Raw genomic sequence first — 19,967 nt, 5'->3', positions numbered from 1 at the left:
TATCATTTCTCTTATTTTAAGCTCTCTCCGTCACTCGCTTCATACAATCGTAGTTCCAATTTCATTTGAATACTCGTATTAAGCAACCAAAGTCCATGAAATTTTGCAGACATATTCTAGAAACTAATATCTGTGTCTGTGGTGTTTTAGATTTTTCTAAAAATATGTAGTTTTAAATTACAGGGGCTCAAAGATTTGTATGTAAATTTTTAAGACCGCGTAACTTTGAAACCGAATATTTCAACAGAAATCTGGAAAAATTTCATGGACTTTGGTTGCTTAATATTCAAATGAAATTGGAACTACGTTTGTATGAAGCGAGTGACAGAGAGACCCCTCTTAAGCGACATTTATATGAGCACCATGAATATCATGATACCCAGTATCTTAGTAGATAAAATGAAACAACGACACTTAAAGTCCTTTACTGCATTGTCTGTAAAAATAAAGGAGTATACCCATACCGCGTTTGAAACGTGACTTGGTTGCGTAATGAGCTCTCAGGTGCCGCGAGCTATAAGCTGCTATGTCCCGTATAAAGGACATTCTGATGCACTTATTTACTTTTATTTACAGTCTGTTGCTTTTTGAATATGGATCGACGCTTGAAATCTAAGTATAAAGCGTACTTTGACTTTGCTCATCTTTATTTTACTGAATTACAAGTGTAAATTAAAAAATAACAACCCCACAAGTGAAGGTTACAAGTAACTAGAAAAGAGCTGATAACTTTCAAACGGCTGAACCGATTTTCTTGGTTTATAGCTAAGAACACTCTCGATCGAGCCACATTTCATTCAGAAATTAAAATCGGTTCATTAGTTTAGGAGCTACGATGCCACAGACAGATACACAGATACACACGTTAAACTTATAACACCTCTCTTTTTGGGTCGGGGGTTAAAAACGAGACGGATTTATGTCATGTCATAGATAGATCCCTCTTGACTCTTGAATCTTTTTGACTTAATTATATTATTTTTACCGACTTTTACGATTGACTCAGGTCAGTGTAGTAGTTTGTAGTGTCAATGGTCAGGTCCTGTTTGGGATACTAAGTCAATGAACTAAGTAATTTAGCATTTGTTTATCAAATTCATAATAAAACATTGACATTTCAAGTCCTTTTCTGCATTGTCTGTAAAAATAAAGGAGTATACCCATACCGCGTTTGAAACGTGACTTGGTTGCGTAATGAGCTCTCAGGTGCCGCGAGCTATACCTAAAGCTGCTATGTCTCGTATAAAGGACATTATTAATGCAAATATACTTTTCTTTTCTGCTTTTTAAACAGGATAGACGCTTGAAATCTATAGGGCGTGACTTTAACTTTGCTCATCTTTGTTTTACTGGGATAGAATGAGACAGATTTATGCTTTCGTAACGAGCTCTTAGGTGTCGCGGCCGCGAGCTATAAAGCTGCTATGTCCCGTATAAAGGACATTCTTAATGCAAGCATACTTTTATTTTCACAGTCTCTTGCTTTTTAAACAAGGATCGACAGTTGAGATAAGGATAGAACGTACCTTTATTTTGCTCAGGTTTTATTTTACAGTGTAAAGCGAGACACACCCGTATTCACAAACGTTACTATGAGGTCTCATAGTGCGCTCGAACGCACAGTGTCCGTTCCACCAATCAGATTACTGTATCACGCCAATTTACAATGATCTGATTGGTGGAACCTACACTATGCGTTCGAGCGCACTGTGAGACCTCATAGTAACGTTTGTGAATACGGCCGACAATGCCAAATTTCTATCAGAGACATATCTCGTCTGCAAATTCAAAGTATGGTCTATAGATTTTAGCCTAAGTTCTGAGAACCAGTGGCATTCTGAACTAGTATTTAGTATTTTGACGACGAAAAATTCTGTATTTAAAAGGCGTGTTAAAAACGAGTAGCAAGAAACTCGAGCAGCCGAGTGGAAAGTCTCATAATAAAGTCAACAAACACGACGCGACGGTTTTTATTCACGCCTCGGCAAGAATGTGGCGAGTTCATCATGCTCGTGTTAATATTTTAGTTCCTACATGACAAGCTCAGTTGAATAGAACCATAGAGCTTATAATGCGTAAAAATAACTTTTCTCGCGCCATTTTAACTTTGTGTCAAATGTCATGTCAAAAGTACGGTTTTTGTCCCTATTTTAAAGGTTTTTTTTTTCTTCCGTCTGGCTTTACACTGATTAGCCAATGTTAAGTTTGTAGTTATTTAAAAGTTAGAAAAACTATATGTACTTCATGTACTTATAAGTATGGACTTCGTCTGTGTCGGCGCCCGCCGAGATACACGCGGCGCCCCTTTAGAGCGCTTCCCAGTCAGTTCCACCACCAATAAACACCAGCAGAACACAAAAACCGGCCACTTCTAACAAAAAAACACTCCTAAAAGTCACAACACGCGCGCCAGAAAACGACACCACAGACGAAGTCCTATTTTAAAGGTTAACCGTACTTTTGACATCATGACAGTTGACCCATAGAGTTAAAATGGAGCTAAAATATTTAAAAGGCGTGTAAAATAACGTGTAGCGAGAAACTCCAGCAGCCGAGTGGAAAGTTTCATAATAAAGTCAACAAACACGACGCGACGGTTTTTATTCACGCCTCGGCAAGAATGTGGCGAGTTCATCATGCTCGTGTTAATATTTTAGTTCCTACATGACAAGCTCAGTTGAATAGAACCATAGAGCTTATAAGGCGTAAAAATAACTTCTCACGCGCCATTTTAACTTTGTGTCAAATGTCATGTCAAAAGTACGGTTTTTGTCCCTATTTTAAAGGTTTTTTTTTCTCTCGTCTGGCTTCACACTGATTAGCCAATGTCAAGTTTGTAGTTATTTACAAGTTAGGAAAACTATATGTATAAGTATGGACTTCGTATGTGCCGGCGCCCGCCGACATACACGCGGCGCCCCTTTACAGCGCTTCCCAGTCAGTTCCACCACCAATAAACACCAGCAGAACACAAAAAACCGGCCACTTCTAACAAAAAAACACTCCAAAAAATCACAACACACTATTTTAAAGGTTAACCGTACTTTTGACGTCATGACAGTTGACCCATAGAGTTAAAATGGAGCTAAAATATTTAAAAGGCGTGTAAAATAACGAGTAGCGAGAAACTCCAGCAGCCGAGTGGAAAGTCTCATAATAAAGTCAACACGACGCGAAGGTTTTTATTCACGCCTCGGCAAGAATGTGGCGAGTTCATCATGCTCGTGTTAATATTTTAGTTCCTACGTGACAAGCTAAGTTGAATAGAACCATAGAGCTTATAATGCGTAAAAATAATGCTCTGCGTTTTTGGAGTGTTTTTTTTTTGTTAAAACTGACTGGAAAGCGCTCTAAGGGGGTGCCGTGCGTATGTCGGCGAGCGCCGGCACAGACGGGGTCCATATTTGTATAGTTTAACTAACTTGTTACAAATAACTACAAACTTGACATTGGCTAATCTTTGTAAAGCCAGACGCCTCGGCAAGAATGTGGCGAGTTCATCATGTTAGTTTACTACATGACAAGCAAAGTTGAATGGAACATATTCAAGTAGACTGTTGACAGTAAATTCAAAGCCTTTATTCCATTACAAAGCCTTTATTACACCACTGGCCAAAAAAGACTACAACATTTTCAGGGTTCATGTATGTATGGTGAGTTACTTTGTTCCACCATAACTTCTAAATACCTGAACAAAGGGTGTATGGGATTGTTAGAATAATATCCCATATGTTCTTATGTATATGTCCTTATATCATCCCGAGTGACAATGATTATAATTTTTTAAAATTTTTTTCAATACTGCTTGTTCAAAAGTAGCTGATGCCCACACTTTGCGCGGATTAAGGTTTAAAAATCCCTGGGAACTCTATGATTTTCCGGAATAAAAGTTGCTTATGTTACTTACTATACCTAAGTTATATCCTTTCAAGAATACGTCGATCTGTTTCTCCGTTGCTACGTGATTGAAGGACAAACCAACACACAAACTACACTTTCGCATTTATAATATGGGTAGGTAGTGATGGGTGACAAATAACGGTGAAAATTAATTACGGAAACTTAAACTAAAGTTACGAGGGTTCCAAACGCGCCCTAATCCAAGTATAATCCCTCAACAAACTCAGCAATAAGCTACATTCTACATACCTGATAAAGCAAAATTTCATTAGGTATAATTAAGGCCTAGAGATTTCAAAATTTAATGATTCTACATTGTGAAATACCTATAATTAAATTCTACATCAAAATACCTAATAACTTTAATTAAGTAGGCATTCAGAATTTCAGAAGCTCTTTTGATCCATCAAAGTCTGTGTATAGTTAATTAATTAACGGCAGACTCTCCGTTGCCCGCTCCATACAAATGTAATTTGGCTCTCATTTAAATATTAACCAATCAATCTTAAAAAAATTGTAGATCCGTTCTAGAAACTAATGTTTATCTATGGTTTGCCATATTTTGGTAAAAATAACTAATTTTAAAGTTACATGGATTATAAGATTTTTGTACGTGAATTCTTGAGGCCATGTTACTTTGAAACTGAATATTTTCACAGAAATTTAGAAACTACAGAAAATAATAAAAAAATAGGTAAAGATATAAAATTTGGTACAGACGTACTTAGGTAGCTTGCGTCCCGAAAATGACAGGCAACTTTTTTTCCTGGAAAATTAAAGATTTCCCACGGGGTTTTTAAAAACCTAAATCCACGCGGACAAAGTCGTGGGCATTATTTAGTAGTCCCTAATCTACAAAACATTGCGTTTGATTGGTTAGTACTGAAAAGCATATTATACAATTGAAGGTTATGTAAATGATAAAAGAGCATGGATTTGACCTGCAGCTCGTGGGACTTCATTTACTTTTAAACATTGCATAATATTGTAATTGTATTAAATCATATCAAATCTTTGAATAGAGCAACCGGCGAGTTTCTTGCTGGTTCTTCTCGCTGGGTAAGACATTCCGAACCAGTGGTAGATGCATTTGATGATTCAAAAGTACTTGTAAAAGTCTAATTGAATAAAAATATTTTTATTCATTTATTTATTTAATGAGAGCTGAACTAAATACGTTTGTGTAGAGCGAGTGACAATGAGATCCCTTTTAATATAATATCATCAATTTGGAATATCTATCCTATTAAGACACCGGCAAGAAACTCAATATAATTACCTCTTTTGTATGATATCCCTAATACGAAGGATTTCTGAAAGAAACCGCTAATTAGAGATGAAACTGCCTCATTGTACTCCTTAATAGGTTTTTGCTATAGCCTTAATTAGATATGTCATGAAGGATCTATATTATTCATAGTTCTATAATAGGATATATAGATCTATATAAGTTAGGTCCTGACTGCAATATCGCCTGGTGGTAAGTGATGATGCGATCTATTTTAGCTAACTACTGTAAAGCCGAAAGGAAGGGTTATTTTAGCAGTCTATGTGTGTATGCAGGTTTGTATTTATGTGTGTTCCACCGTAGGGCCTGAACTTCTTAGCCGATTTTGATGAGTGGGGTGTCAATCGATTCGTAATTATGGTCCGGATGAAATAGGCTACATTTTGTACGAAAAAAATCGATCTGACGGAGTTACATCCAAAAAAGTGAGGGTCTCTAAAATGTTTTATTTTTTGCTATTGTATCTAGTGGGATATCAAATGAAAGAAGAAAAAATTATGAGTTCATTAATATAAATATAATCAATGTTAAAATAAACCGAGCGACAGTAACACAATTTGATTATATCTATTTGGGATTTTAAAAACCTAAACCCACACGGCTGAAGTTGCAAGCATCGTATACAGGGTGTTTGGTAACTAGTATATAAAGACGACACGTACCCATGCTACTTTGATCTGATAAACACAATGCTGAAGTATAATGACGAAATAAAATTATAAAAATTTCCGTACAAAATTTAAAAAAAAAATTATGTCAAAGTTTTCATGACCGATCTCAAAGGCCGAGGCCAACGATCTCAGTGAATTAGGGTACATTAGGGCCATGAAAACTTGGTCATAAAAAAAATTAAAATTTTGTATGGAAATTTTTATAATTTTATCACATCATTTTACTTCAGCATTGTATTTAGCAGATCAAAGTAGCATGGGTACGTGTCGTCATTATATACTAATTACCAAACACCCTGGATAATATAGAAGTGTATCACTATCTATCTCTATCTAGCTGTGGAATTATGTTGTAAAACTATTTTCCCGACAGCAATTTCATAAAGGTTTTAGTTTTAAAACTGTATCTTGTTCCAGCTCTTAATCTCGCCTCGGCTGTTATGGAGTGTGGAGACGCTATTTCATTATGTCGAGTTGGCTCGCCGAGAGTGTAGCCACTCCATCGTCTCATGTGTTAGTCTGTAATTTCCCGCGGAAACTTGGTTTCTAGCGTGCCGGAAATAGTTCTAGGGAAATGGTAAAATTTTTACTAAGAACTTCGACTAGTTTCACAGTTATTTTACCTTTGGCTATAATGTTGGAACTGAATAATACGTTTCAGCCGTGGCAACTAGCCAGGGCCGAAGCCTCCCACCACATCACACTAGAGAAATTTAGAAATTAGTATTTTCCAAATTGTCTCTGCCAGGAATCGAACCCGGGAGCTCCAAATTTACAAGACCACAAGCGTTAATCACTGTGCCAGGGAAGTCGTCATAGTTTCGGAGTTGGATATAATCCCATTAGTAAAGTATTCCCATTCGTTTCAATTAGGGAAGATGCTAGTGACAATAACAGGCACTGGTAAAAGTACTCTTTAAGGCATGGACTACGAAGGATACGAAGAGGCCAGACACTATAAAGAAATAAGAGGATATAAAAGGAAAAATTACCTGACTAACTTTTTTTAGGGTTTCGTACCTCAAAAGGAAAAACGGAACCTTTATAGGATCACTTTGTTGTCTGCCTGTCTGTCCATCGTGTCTGTCAAGAAACCTATAGGGTACTTCCTTCCCGTTGACCTAGAATCATGAAATTTGGCAGGTAGGTAGGTCTTATAGCACAAGTACAGAAATAAATCTGAAAACCGCGAATTTGTGGTTACTTTATTTTAAAAAAAATTACCTAAAATGTGTTTCAATTTTCAAAGTAAGATAACTATACCAAGTGGGGTATCATATGGAACGGCTTTACCTGTACATTCTAAAACAGATTTTTATTTGTTTTTATGCATAATAGTTTTTGATTTATCGTGCAAAATGTTGGAAAAAATCCGTGTTGTTCCGAGTACGGAACCCTCAGTGCACGAGTCTGACTAGCACTTGGCTGGTTTTTTAAAACTCAGATACTGGTACCTACATGTTACCCTTTGACTGTGTTAAACTAGTAGATAATCTATTTTGCTATGAATTCTGCTTACGTAGGTAACTATTGTTCCAAGAAGAATAGAAATTTGATATAACAATCAAGTACTTCTACTGAAAAGCTTTATTGATACCAACATTATTCGATTTTGAACCGTATTCCGTTCCATGTATGACAAAATTTGTAATACACCGAAAATAATAACTGAGAAATCTTTGCTACGTTTTATCATTTAAAACTAGCTTTCGGATGTGAAATCTTTATAGTAATAATAATTGAATTGATTTTGAACTTTATTCCTATGAACCGAAGACACAAAAATCTGGAACACTTAGTCAAGAATAGATTGAATATAGGTAAGTAGGAACTTACTAAGTCTGGAAAAATATCGTTTTATCATTTTATAAGGACTTTTCTGTTTCTGAAATCTTACGTGCCCGATTAAACGAGGGAACCGATTTTCCCCTTTCAAAAATGTCAGTGAAAATTGTTGCATCTGATTTTTCAAAGCGCAAGGTAGCGTTTTGCGCTACATACAAAAATATCACACTTTTTAAATTTAAAAATTCTTTGCCTAAGTTTCTTGTTAAGTTGTTGCCTAAGGTTCTTGTTGTTGGTTGTTGTTGTTGTTTGCTAGGTTTAACTCGCGACTTTTTCTGCGTGGTTTTAAGCTTTCATATTATATCCCAGTGTGGGACCTCCAGCCCGCTGGACCGATGACGTGAAGAAGGTGGCGGAGAGCGGGTGGATGAGGAAGGCAAAGGACCGTGTATGGTGGCGCGTTTTTGGAAAGGCCTATGTCCAGTATTGGACGCTTACAGGCTGATGGAATGGAATAGAATTGAAATCCCATTCGCTCTAATACTCTTCATACAAATGTAGTTTGGTTCTTGTTAAACAAACTCGATGAAATATTATAGACTTTCTAGAAACTAATAAATTGTGTCTGAGCAGTTTAAAGTTACACGGGTTTAAAGATCTGTATCTAAATCCTTGAATCCATGTAACTTTGAAAGTAAATATTTTACCGGAAATCTGGCAAACCATAGACACACATAATATTACTTCGTAGAACGTATTTACTAAATATTGTATGTTGTTGTATGTTGGGATGTATCTAGTGAGGCAAAAATGTGACATGGGTTAGGTACACAGTTATGTCAGTGAGGGGAAAATATTGCCATTGTTATTGTTTCCGATCTAGTTACTTATTCGACGTTTTGTATCGAGGAAACCAATTATTATTATTATGCTACTCTACTCTACTAGTCGAAACTCTTATCCATTGAATCTTTTATCTGCAAAAGAAACCAGTCAAAACTAGTTTTGACGGACGACGTTGGTAAAAAGTAGTTTTGGCTGAAATGTTGATTAAGAGGAAAACCATTGCGAATGACATAGACGATTTCACCTTCAAACTAGCAATTTTGACATGTCATGACCCTCTATTGACAATTAATCAAGCAGACATTTCAATTTGCGAAATTTACGCGGACTTTTAGTATTTTGACGTAGGAGGGTAAAAGATCCAGTACATGAACGAATAAGGACTACCCTGACATTGACCTAAAATTAAGGTATATGAGAATCGTTCTATATCTAATTTTTATATTTTGTGTGTCTGTACACAGTAGGTAAACACTCTTAAATTATTTAAATATCAAAAAATCAAATAAAATGCGTGGTATTAATTATTATAAATTATTTTATTTAAGAAAAGGATAAATTGCCAGAAAATGAACTGGGAATTTCAGTGAATGAACGAACTCTATCTAGTGCATAAACTCTCGATTCCTATTAATAAATAAATTCTTAAATATATTTTCGGCTTGGAATTCAAAAAAAATTGACAGATTTTCACAGTTTTTGACTTATTGTATATTTTTTTCTACATTTTGCGCGATAAATCAAACACTATTTTACATAATAATCTATCTATACATATAATAAAATTGTAGAAAAGTGGTGTCTGTACAATGGAAATATATAAAAAAAAGTAGCAGGGGTTGTTATTATATCGATGCCGAACCCGAAATTGTAATTAATTTTTTTTTGTCTGTTTGTCTGTTTGTCTGTGTGTTTGTGCACGCTAATCTCAGAAACGGCTTATTCGATTTAGATACGGTTTTCACTAATATATTGTAGTAAGCTTCACTTAGGATTTAGTGTTTATTTCATGTCAATCGGTTCATAAATAAAAAAGTTATGTCAATTTAAAGAATCACGGCGCCTCGCGCCTGAGCGTGCGTGGCTATATAAAGCGCGAAAAGTCACTATTCCACGCGAACGAAGTCGCGGGCACAGCTAGTACATATAATAAAATTGTAGAAAAGTGGTGTCTGTACAATGGAAATATATAAAAAAAAAGTAGCAGGGGTTGTTATTATATCGATGCCGAACCCGAAATTGTAATTAATTTTTTTTTTGTCTGTTTGTCTGTTTGTCTGTGTGTTTGTGCACGCTAATCTCAAAAACGGCTTAATCGATTTAGATACGGTTTTCACTAATATATTGTAGTAAGCTTCACTTAGGATTTAGTGTTTATTTCATGTCAATCGGTTCATAAATAAAAAAGTTATGTCAATTTAAATAATCACGGCGCCTCGCGCCTGAGCGTCCGTGGCTATATAAAGCGCGAAAAGTCACTATTCCACGCGAACGAAGTCGCGAGCACAGCTAGTAATAAATAAAACCTGTTTTAGAATGTATAATAGAGCCCTTTCATATGATATTATCCCCTTTGGTATAGTTATCTTAGGTTGAAAGTCACCTAAATTTTCTGGAAAACAGTCTAAATGATTACAGAGAAAATGAAACTTAATGCCCATATGTTGCACCCAAGTCGCTGGAAGTGCAACATCAGCTGCTGAATGTTTTGAGAGTAGTGAGAACAATATACCGTAACACATGTTATCAGATTTGTTCCTTTGAGCCGAGAAGCCACATGTTCTGATGCTTTTTAGACAATCTAAGATCTCTCATTAAGTGATCCAAATCATTTTGATTGAATAGTCTAAGTTGAGATGTAAAACATCGTCACTACCTTCTGAAAGTTCTTGAAGTAGATTGGAGGTACTGGGTTGGGGCTGAGGTACAGATTTATCACCAGAAGTCAGAATCGTTCTAATTGTAGACTGCAAGTTACAATAGAGTCGCTTGGAACAATTTTTTTGCTGTTTCTTCTGGTTATATTCACAATGCAGAAATAATAATCATCATGGTGTTTAGATGGTTCGCGCCAAATTATAAGACTATTTTTAGTAAAAGTAGGGTCTATTCTTATTTGCTCATAAACGCACATATAAAAATTTGGAGTCCAGGCCTTGCTGTTAGCTGCTAATGGGTTCTCAAAGTAGCCCGAGTATGCTTGTTTTACAAAGTTAGACACACTTGCACGACATTCTTTAATACGTACTCGCCACCAAATGGTACAAAAATGATTGGAATAACTTGCAGATGTTCTTCTTGATGTTAACACCTCGATAAATTTTAGAAATTACTTGTCTGATCTTAATAAAGTGTGAACATACAAAGTGTGAGTATAGTGCAAAATATGGGGGTACCTGTATCTCAAAAACTAGAGCTGCTGTGTAAAAAATTAAAGTAGATCTGAAATCAGCGACGTCAAATTAGTAAGAAACAGTTTCAAAACCTAATAAAACAAAAAAGTTGAATTTTGTATGCCAGTGAAATGATTCGGAATCGGAAGCCACTTTATATATCGCGAAATTTGGAAATGTGGTCAAATTTTCGAAATCCATATTTATCAATGAAAAGCGACATAATTTTGTAAGTAGTACCTACTTACTTCAGTTTACTATTTTTGAACAGTTTCGCAGAGGTACAACAATCGGCCTCATTCAATCAGCCGCCATATTTATAGTAACAGGCAAATAAATACAATTAAGTATTGGAACTACAATACCTATGCTCCTAAATGTATCTTAAAAAACAAGTCTCATTCAGCGTTACAAGTGCAGAAGAGGAAGTAGACAGACGGATTAACATCAGTTCGAACAAGTACTGGGCACAAAAGGAAAGAATGAAAGGAGCTTACCCAGTACATCTTAAAAGATCCGTTACAGATACATGCATCCTGCCATGCCTCACCTATGCCAGCCAAACATGGGTCCAGACAAAGAATATAAAAAGAAATAGTGACTTGCTAAAGGGCGATGGCAAGGAGCATAACTTAAGGAAAAAATATTCAAAGTGAGAATTGAAGACATAAGAAAAAAGACAAAGCCTACAGACACCTTGAGACATGCCCTAAAACTGAAATGCAAATGGTCATATTGTATCGATTTTTACAGATGAAAGAAGGACAGGAAAAATCTCCCCTTGGCCAGGTCCAGCAGGTAAAAGAAAAATAGGTAGACCGAAGACGCGTTGGTCTAATGCTATTGTGCAAATCGCGAGAGAAAATTAGCTTGATAGTACCAAAGACAGAGAGAAATGGGGATACCCAAGAGGGATCCTTATCCAAGAAAGAAGAATACCAGAATAAATATTTAAAAAAAATCTAAAGAAAAATTAAACCGACTTCAAAAACCACAAACACTAAAAAGTAAAAATAATTTTAGTGATTGTGGTTTTTGAAGTCGGTTTTATTTTTCTTTTGAAAATTTTTTATTTCACAATTTTTAGTGGCCCCACTGTACTATAATATGCCATACCCAGTTAAAACCCTACTGTTTACTAAGATATTACACTGATCGCGAGCAATTTGCTCTTATCCATTGAGGAGTTCCGTTCTCCATCTCGGATGATATTCATCAGATCTTCATCAAATTTATATGGGACCACCTGCGAAGTATACCCTATCAAACAAAAAAAAATCCAAATCGGTCCAGGCGTCTTTGAGTAATCGGAGAACATACATTAAAAAAAAAAGTTACCGAGGAATTCAGAACCTCTTCCTTTTTTTGAAGTCGGTTAAAAATATACTAAGATTTACTAACATGGTGTTATACCACAGAGTAGCGAACAGAGGCAAAGCTTCTAAGCAGCGAACAAAATTTATAACTATTTTGGTAGGGTTGGCACAGAAGGATACAATTTAATAAACAATAGGTATTTGTTCAACAAGATGGCAAAGTTTGTTTTTTGTTGTGATTGCTTAGTTTAAATATCGATCGATAGATCTAAATATCGATTTTGAACGAAATCAGTCACTTTACAAAGAATTATAAATGGTGCCAACTTTTTAAATTTTGGTAACAGTTTCCTATTTTGATCCCAGGGAGCTCTAAATATCGATTTTGAACGAAATCGGTCAATTAACAAAGAATTTCAAAATGGCGTCGACTTTTTTAAATTTTGGTAACAGTTTCCTTTTTTGTGATCCCAGGGAGCTTTAAATATCGATTTTGAACGAAATCGGTCAATTAACAAAGAATTTCAAAATGGCGTCGACTTTTTTAAATTTTGGTAACAGTTTCTTATTTTGTGATCCCAGGGAGCTCTAAATATCGATTTTATACGAAATCGGTCAATTAACAAAGAATTTCAAAATGGCGTCGACTTTTTTAAATTTTGGTAACAGTTTCTTATTTTGTGATCCCAGGGAGCTCTAAATATCAATTTTGAACAAAATCGGTCAATTAACAAAGAATTTCAAAATGGCGTCGACTTTTTTAAATTTTGGTAACAGTTTCCTTTTTTGTGATGCCAGGGAGCTCTAAATATCGATTTTGAACGAAATCGGTCAATTAACAAAGAATTTCAAAATGGCGTCGACTTTTTTAAATTTTGGTAACAGTTTCCTTTTTTGTGATCCCAGGGAGCTCTAAATATAGATTTTGAACGAAATCGGTCAATTAACAAAGAATTTCAAAATGGCGTCGACTTTTTTAAATTTTGGTAACAGTTTCCTTTTTTGTGATGCCAGGGAGCTCTAAATATTGATTTTGAACGAAATCGGTCAATTAACAAAGAATTTCAAAATGGCGTCGACTTTTTTAAATTTTGGTAACAGTTTCCTTTTTTGTGATCCCAGGGAGCTTTAAATATCGATTTTGAACGAAATCGGTCAATTAACAAAGAATTTCAAAATGGCGTCGACTTTTTTAAATTTTGGTAACAGTTTCTTATATTGTGATGCCAGGGAGCTCTAAATATCGATTTTGTACGAAATCGGTCAATTAACAAAGAATTTCAAAATGGCGTCGACTTTTTTAAATTTTGGTAACAGTTTCTTATTTTGTGATCCCAGGGAGCTCTAAATATCGATTTTGAACGAAATCGGTCAATTAACAAAGAATTTCAAAATGGCGTCGACTTTTTTAAATTTTGGTAACAGTTTCTTATTTTGTGATCCCAGGGAGCTCTAAATATCGATTTTGAACGAAATTGGTCAATTAACAAAGAATTTCAAAATGGCGTCGACTTTTTTAAATTTTGGTAACAGTTTCTTATTTTGTGATCCCAGGGAGCTCTAAATATCGATTTTGAACGAAATCGGTCAATTAACAAAGAATTTCAAAATGGCGTCGACTTTTTTAAATTTTGATAACAGTTTCCTGTTTTGTGATCCCAGGGAGCTCTAAATATCGATTTTGAACGAAATCGGTGAATTGACAAAGAATTACAAAATGGCGTCGACTTTTTTAAATTTTGGTAACAGTTTCTTATTTTGTGATCCCAGGGAGCTCTAAATATCGATTTTGAACGAAATCGGTCAATTAACAAAGAATTACAAAATGGCGTCGACTTTTTTAAATTTTGGTAACAGTTTCTTATTTTGTGATCCCAGGGAGCTCTAAATATCGATTTTGAACGAAATTGGTCAATTAACAAAGAATTTCAAAATGGCGTCGACTTTTTTAAATTTTGGTAACAGTTTCTTATTTTGTGATCCCAGGGAGCTCTAAATATCGATTTTGAACGAAATCGGTCAATTAACAAAGAATTTCAAAATGGCGTCGACTTTTTTAAATTTTGATAACAGTTTCCTGTTTTGTGATCCCAGGGAGCTCTAAATATCGATTTTGAACGAAATCGGTGAATTGACAAATAATTACAAAATGGCGTCAACTTTTTTAAATTTTGGTAACAGTTTCTTATTTTGTGTTCCCAGGGAGCTCTAAATATCGATTTTGAACGAAATCGATCAATTAACAAAGAATTTCAAAATGGCGTCGACTTTTTTAAATTTTGGTAACAGTTTCTTATTTTGTGATCCCAGGGAGCTCTAAATATCGATTTTGAACGAAATCGGTCAATTAACAAAGAATTTCAAAATGGCGTCGACTTTTTTAAATTTTGGTAACAGTTTCTTATTTTGTGATCCCAGGGAGCTCTAAATATCGATTTTGAACGGAATCGGTCAATTAACAAAGAATTTCAAAATGGCGCCAACTGTTTTAAATTTTGGTAACAATTTCCTGTTTTGTGATCCTAGGGATCCTCAGATATTGATTTTGAACAAAATCTATAACAGTTCAAAAAAATAGATTTTAAACACTATTTAAATTATTATCATTAACATTAAATTAAATGAAAACACGACGCGCGACGTGTACTGCAGCCCCTGAGCTTGAGCACAGGCCGAGCCGGTATAAACCGATTTCTCTCCGTACGCGACGTAGCGCCTGTGCTCACGCACACACGCGCCTCAAGCTTGTAGTAGTGTACCTATCGTAGCGCGCTTGTATGAAGCTTTGACTCTGTTCGCTACTCATGTGGTTATACAACGCAATACCACACTCACAAACACTCGTACAAACATACAGACAAGTATATACTCACACACACTCACACACACACACACACACATGGACGCACACGCACTTTTGAACGGTTTGAACGGAACACGGTTTTGAAATTGAAATTGAAAACAGTGTAAGAATTTGTAAGAAAATATTTAAAAAAGGTATATCAGCCGGTTTTTTATTCCAGCTCTTAATACATGTAAAAACGTCCAATCTGTTCATTTACTCGAGCCTTTACCCTAGTACCTAATTATATCGACCGCCCCATATCAAAACAAAGTAAATGTCATTTTTCCGAAAATCGTTTTATGTCATAAGCCTAACTTTCATAGTATGTCCCGTTGTATTGTAAGGACACCCACATTAAAGTAAAATTAAAAGCTAGTAAGTCGCTTTGACCTCTGTCTTTCTGTCCGTCTGTCCGTCTGTCGTGTCTGTCAAGAAAACCTATAGGGTATTTCCCGTTAACCTAGAATTATGGGCAGGTAGATAGGTCTCAACTCTCATAGCCCAAGTAAAGGAATAAATCTGAAAACAAATTTCGTGATTCTAGATCAACGGGAAGTACTGTATAGGTTTTCTTTACGGACGGACGGACAAACGGACAGACAACAAAGTGATCCTTTAAGAGCTCCGTTTTTCATTTTGAGGTACGGAACCCTAAAAAAGAAAATGATGCAATGTAATGAATAAATGTGTAGGCAAGTCTTCACACTAAAATATTTAAACCCCTTTAAAAACTGTCATAGCCTAGTGGTTAGAACGTCCGCCTCCTAATCGAAGGTCGGGGGTTCGATCCTGGAATCACGTTCTACTAACTTTTCAGTTATGTGCGTTTTAAGCAATTTAATATCACTTGCTTTAACGGCGAAGGAAAACATCGTGAGGAAACCTGCATACCTGCAAGTTTTCCATGTTCTCAAAGGTGTGTGAAGTATGCCATTCCGCATTGGACCATCGTTGTAGACTATTCTATTCTTTTGAATTTAAGCCGCTTACTAGGTTTTGATTTGAGAAAGCTGGAATGCCAGATTTGACATTAATTGACAAAATTGAGAGACCTAAGCTTGTATAAGAACACAGAAGTGTCATAATTCGTGTTCACTTTGCCTAACGTCTCTCGGAGAGCAGAGAGAGATTTAAACTGTTTCTTATAATCACTGGCCATATTTCAAATGCGAAAGTGTGTTTGTTGGTTTAATATTTAATCACACTGCAACGGAGCAACCAGTCGACGTGGTTTTTTGCATGGATACATTTAAAGACCTAGAGACTGACATCTCTCTCCGCATCGTATTCTTTATTACTGAGGGTTGTGACCTCTTACCATTATTCCTACATCTAATGGTAGGTTTTCTTGGGATAATAATGTGGTGGATTCAAAGAGCCTACGGAACTCGACTAGAAAAACGAGATTTTGACTCTTAGGTTTAACGGTTATGAATTATTATCAGTGATATAATTTATTAGCGCTGCCAGGTAAAATGACATTTATCTCAGAAAATCAAAGAGTTTCCACGAGATTTTTTCCAAGGTTGCGCTACTAAGTACATATATTATGAAGAGGAAAGGTTTGTTTATTTGTTATCGATAAACTCTGAAACTACTGAACTACTTGCACTAAAGACATAATCATCAACATCAACCGACAGACGTCCACAGTGAATATAGGTCTTTAATAGGGTCTTCCACATGCTACGGGTTTGCGCCGCCTGAATCTTTGCGCTTGCGCTTGACGACAATCATGCTTTAAAGAAAGCAGTGATGAGGTCTAAGTAGGAGCACGCTTACCTAGAAGATGCCTATTCACTCTTGGCTTTCAGGTATCTAAGGTATATATGGCAGGAAACACGGCCCCCGAAATGGCGTTCCAACCTTTAGGCTCTCCCCATTGCCCGCAGCATGAATCTGAGCTTTCTTATGAGACCCATGGTTATATTATGTACATATAATATCTCATAAGAAAGCTCTAACACACAATCCAGCTAAGTAAGTCTAATTTCGAAAAAAGCTAGCTAGCCGACAAATCTAACTCAGGCAGCCTTCGGGAATCTTCGAGATGTCTCTCGTCCAAAATTCCTCAATGCTTGAAGACCAGTCTTTGAATAGTGCATATTGTCAGTGATGAAATATGGATCCGAAATATAGGTCTTTTTTTTGTACACAGGAAATGCCTGACGCATACCCCTCCGTCATGTGGGGCTTGCACCAAACTTGCACTACTACGAAATCCATTTCGGAACACGGCACCCGGGACGAGGCGCGCTATCTCCTAGAAAACATAGGTATAATACCTATTTAGAACACTTACTATCTGTCATCATAATCTATGACAACCTCCGAGTATTTACCTGGTAAAACCGTAACTTTAGAATCAAATTTAGTATATAAGCAGGCTTCATTTAGAAATGAAAAAATCCCTATTTTATTTTTCAACGATTATAAACACAACTTTCATTCAAAAATAATAAGCTTAAATTCATTTTAAATAATATTTTGCGACGAAATGACGCGCACAGTCCTTCCGCCATGACAGTCCAGTGGACACTGAATTCCATAGAGCGCCTGCAAGAAAATAAATAGCACAGGAAGTTTTTTGGTTAGTTTTAAATTATTTAAGAAATGAAAAACATTTAGTATAAAACTAACAATTAAAATTGATTGCTAAACCTAAACATATCATTTTCTGGAGGTTGGCTTCAAAGTGTCAAGATGTTAAAGAAAATTTTTACAGAACAAGTTGCGAACAGCAATGTTTTCAACTTGTTTTTATTTATTTATTGGGATAATGTATACAAAATTAAAAGAAGTACTTATAATCTTCACAAACTGAAGTTTTTAATTGCATGTATTTAATAGCTGTTAATGCTTTAGAAAAATAAACAATTCACTTCAAAGTACAGCATTTTTGCGATTTGTCAAATAGCCATAGTCTTAAGAGGGGTCTCTCCGTTACTCGCTTCATACAAACGTAGTTCCAATTTCATTTGAATACTAAGCAACCAAAGTCCATGAAATTTTGCAGGCATATTCTAGAAACGAATATCTATGTCTGTGGTTTTCCAGATTTCTGTTAAAATATTCGGTTTCAAAGTTACGCGGTCTTAAAAATTTACATACAAATCTTGAGCCCCTGTAATTTTAAAACTACATATTTTTAGAAAAATCTTAAACACCACAGACACAGATATTAGTTTCTAGAATATGTCTGCAAAATTTCATGGACTTTGGTTGCTTAATATTCAAATGAAATTGGAACTACGATTGTATGAAGCGAGTGACAGAGAGAGCCCTGTTAAAATTCGTCGCTGAATCAACTAATCATTTAGTTCTAAAATAATTAATGTAGGTATAGGTAGTAATAGGTATATGGTAGAGTCTTAACATATTTTTATCATAAGTACCAGATGCAGTCCTACATGCAATGAATTCATTTCATTTCATTTGTGTTTATTATTTTACCAGTTCTCCAAATATTAGGAGATAACAATAATATTATGTTATATCAATAAATCCAATCAACCAAAGATGTTATCTGAAATATTATGATACTAATAATACCAGCGAAATGCCCGAACATCAGTTACCCCAAAATAGTCCAGGAACTCATGCAATTATTTTTGAAATTGTTTGATAGACTTTTTTTTTATTCACTATAGGCAAGCGCTTGACCACAATCACACCTGATGTAAAGTGATGATGTGGTCTAAGAGGGGACGCGTTTACCTAGAAGGTGCCTCTTTCACTCTTCACTCTTGTTTTAAAGAACGATGAAAATAAGCTTTTATTATGCTATATTTTATATCTAGCTGACCGGCTTTGCCCAAGTGAATTTTTCAAAACTCAGTGAGAAGGTGAAGTTTCCAAAAAAATTGAAAATTTCATTCATTTTTAACCGAAAGCCAAATATCCGTTTTCATTGATACCTAACTTGAAATTGAAAAATAACAGATTTCCATAAAAGTTTTCATATCCAATCTTCGGGGATAGAATTTCGCGCGGGTAACGTGCGGGGCGTCCCGCCGCTCCATACCCTGATCGCCATGTCGACCTGTCGTGAATTAAAGGTAAGAACATAACTCCGAAAAATTAGAGGTGCCCAAAATCGAACCCTGATCTTCCGAATAAGAGGCCGAAGTTTTAACCGCGACGCTCTCACTGTTTTGTTGTGTATATTTTTTTTACAAATACCAAAAAATAGCTATCCTTTTGCCAGCATACAAACTTCAGAATTACCAAAGTCCTCTTCGAAATTTCTTACAGACCTCATACCACAGTACAAACAGAATAGTAGGCTAACTAAGGCCGATCGGCGAGTTAATTACCTACTCCTGCGTTGACGCCTAGGGTTGTCACTTTTATTTTTAACTAGCTGTGCCCGCGACTTCGTTCGCGTGGAATAGCTCTCAGCGCGCTTTATATAGCCACGGACGCTCAAGCGCGAGGTGTGTAGTACGTACTCTGTACGTTAAAAATGTTCGCCGTGATTCTTTAAATTGACAACTTTTTTATTTATGAACCGATTGACAGAAAATAAACACTAAATGTTAAGTGAAGCTTACTACAATATATTAGTGAAAACCGTATCTAAATTGAATAAGCCGTTTCTGATATTAGCGTGCACAAACACACAGACAAACAGACAAACAGACAAACAGACAAAAAAATAATAATTACAATTTCGGGTTCGGCACCGATATAATAACAACCCCTGCTACTTTTTTTTTATATATTTGCACTGTACAGACACCACTTTTCTACAATTTTATTATATGTATAGATTAAATATTATTTGCGTATTATCTATGATAGCACTAGGTTTTTAAACTCGTAATAATAATAATGAAATGTTTTACCAATTCATAAATGGGGTGTAAATAAAAGACGTTTTAAAAAGAAAAGACAAATTTTATATTGAAGAATGATAAGTCC

At 35.6% G+C, this 19,967-nt stretch overlaps 1 protein-coding gene and 1 long non-coding RNA gene across 2 annotated transcripts in view; both read right to left on the bottom strand.

The window, feature by feature from the left end:
- Positions 1–19,967, bottom strand: part of LOC123877938 (sex peptide receptor-like) — a 50,647-nt gene that overhangs the window by 24,613 nt on the left and 6,067 nt on the right. The window lies entirely within an intron of this gene.
- LOC123878167 lies at positions 11–19,404 on the bottom strand. The gene is made up of 3 exons (XR_006798772.1): positions 19,308–19,404; positions 1,587–1,590; positions 11–23 (listed from the first exon to the last, which is right to left on the bottom strand). It is a non-coding gene; the product is annotated as an uncharacterized LOC123878167 (long non-coding RNA).

This window comes from Maniola jurtina, chromosome 25 (genome assembly GCF_905333055.1).
Source record: "Maniola jurtina chromosome 25, ilManJurt1.1, whole genome shotgun sequence".
In the NCBI taxonomy this organism is placed as follows: domain Eukaryota; kingdom Metazoa; phylum Arthropoda; class Insecta; order Lepidoptera; family Nymphalidae; genus Maniola; species Maniola jurtina.
Note: the sequence above shows the minus strand (reverse complement) of the source record. Positions and strands in the feature narration are given on the sequence as shown.